The sequence below is a fragment of the Lynx canadensis genome, chromosome D1, assembly GCF_007474595.2.
Source record: "Lynx canadensis isolate LIC74 chromosome D1, mLynCan4.pri.v2, whole genome shotgun sequence".
Lineage (NCBI taxonomy): Eukaryota > Metazoa > Chordata > Mammalia > Carnivora > Felidae > Lynx > Lynx canadensis.
Window position 1 is genome coordinate 17,468,153 of NC_044312.2, and position 2,451 is coordinate 17,470,603.

The following is a 2,451-nucleotide window of genomic DNA, read 5'->3' on the forward strand; positions in this document are numbered from 1 at the left end:
ACAGCTTATTTCCCCCATAAAATAATTCTAATGGCCTATGCCAGCTGCTCCTCTTACCCTTGAGAAGGCCCGTGAACAGTGAGATCTGTCCCCCGCGGTTCCCGCGGGGACGTAAGCCAACTCTGCTCCCAGCCCCAGGCCCAGCCCGAGACTGGGCAGAAAGGGCAGAGGAGAATCAACCAGAGGGAGGGCTTTGGCTGTGACCTTACACTTCGCTAGGCTCAGGGCCTGCCTCGAGACCTCCACCCCACTCCTTGAGCCTGGGGTACCTCCCCGCCCCCAGTTCGGAGGCCTTGGGCAGGGCCCTGTCATTAGTTGCAGACACCACGTCTCCTCTATTTATGGGTTTTTTTTCTTTGCTTCTGTGGTTCTCCCTGGATGAATGCCCCCTTTCCCTGGATTTACAGCATCCTCCTGCGGTGGGGTTGATGTCACTTTAATGAGAGTTACAGCTGCCTTCAACTGTGACTGCTGCATTCCAATTTACTGCCTGGCCTCCAGGAGCCCAGCGGGACTTCTCTGGCTGGGAGGGGTGGCCGTGCTCCCTGGCCTGGGATTAAGGTGGAGGCTGGGGGACTGAAGTCCCTTTCTTGTGCCTGCAGACTGCCAGCTCCGGCTTCGAGCTAGCGCCCCAGGCGCCTCGGTGAACCCCGACCAACTGGGAATGGTAAGAGTCAGGACAACGGGGAGGGATGGAGGCCTTGTACGGGTTTCACCCCAACACTAGAGGTTTGGGAAGAGAGATCTCCGGGCTTTCCCCGACCCCTTCTCCCCACATCCACCACCCCCCACCCCCGCCCCACCACCGCCCCGTGAGAACCAAAGTTCTGAACTAGAGGACGGCAGGGCAGGGGAAGGTGGAGGCATTCACAGAAAGCCTGTTGTTCCTAGTTGAATCCAGATGTGGACAGCAGGGAGGAGGAGGGAGGGGGTGCTGGAAGCCGGCCTGAGGGAGGAGGGGAGAGGAGGAGGGGAACTGGGAGAGCTGAAGTGCAAGCAGGAGTGCCAGAGATGCCCTGGGGTTCTTTCTGGATTTCGGTGCCTCTGATTGGGGTCTATAAACGTCACCCCAAATTGCCCTCCGTTGTCCCTAATGAATACATATGAGGCGAGGTTGCCAACGGCTGACGCACCTACAGCAAGACTGCCACCCCTTGCGTGGCTCTTATCCGACATCTCTGTGCAGCCAGGACCTCCCACTCTGTGGACTTTCCCCTCTGCCCAGGACCTCGGCTGCCAGCCCGACTGTGGAGGTGAACGCCCGGCCCTGACCAAGAGGCAGAGGTGTGCGTGGAAGTCAGGGGCATTGCACACGGAACTTCATTTAATCCTTACCTCAACCTGATGACATAGGAGTTATTAGGCCCCTTTTACTGACGAAGAACTGAGGCTCTAAGTCTTAGAGGTTGGTCCCTTATCCGAGGCCACACAGCTAGAAAGCGGTCGAGCCAGTGTAGACCACAGCCCACACAGTACTACCCATTCCGGGGCTACAGCATTTGCCCACCTTTACATGAGCCAGAAATCTGGGGGGAGGCTGAGTGATACCACCAACGATCCAGAGACACTCCCTCTAATTCCTAGAAATCTGAAGTCAGCTCAAAGTTGCCCCATAGTCATGCCGGAGACAGGCTCCCGAGGGCAAGACTTTGGCCGTGTGGATAATGCCCCAGCCAGTTTAACCCCCCCCCCCCCCCCCACCCGTGCTCTTCTGGGAGGTGGGAGTCATCTCTCCAGTAGAGAGGCCAGTGCTGTCCAGGAGGGCACAGGGTGTCGATTCTCCTCTAGGCTCTTGACCCCGAAGAGGGGAAGGGCTTGTCCCTGCCCTACCTCACCCCCCTGTGGCCCGCCCTTTGCGGGAACAGGGAGCCCAAGATCAGGTCCAAAGTCACAGCTGGGAGAGAGGGATCCAAGCGCTGAGGCAGCATGGACATCTCCCTCTGCCCGCCCCTCTGTGGGACCCAGTAGAGAGTGAACGCCTGGCCCTGGGCAAGAGGCCGTGGCTGGGGTGGGGGCCCAGGGGGTGTAAGTGCAGACAGCCCTGGAGAGCAGGAGCAGGTGCCTAGACTTTGGAGTCAGATGGCCCGGCTGCAGTCCTGCATCCTGCCACACTAGAGGTGGACCTTGGACAGAACCCCGGACCGATCTCAGGGTGCCCCTCTGTAAAGTTCCTGTCTCCTGGGGTGCAAATGGGTATTAAGTGGGACGCCATATTTAAAGCATCTGGGCCAGTGTCTGCCGTGTAGGGAGTGTAGTAAATGTTAGCTGTTATTGTTCTAGATCCCACTTCCCATGCCACCGCCGATGCCAGCCCCAGTCTCCGTATTCATGCTGGGGAAGAAAGATCCTTCTGGATGAAACCAGTCGGTTTCTCCAGGACTCCCAAACCTCTCATTCCAGGGACCCAGGGGACCATAGAGGTATTAATTAGCAAAGCCTCAGGACAGGCCC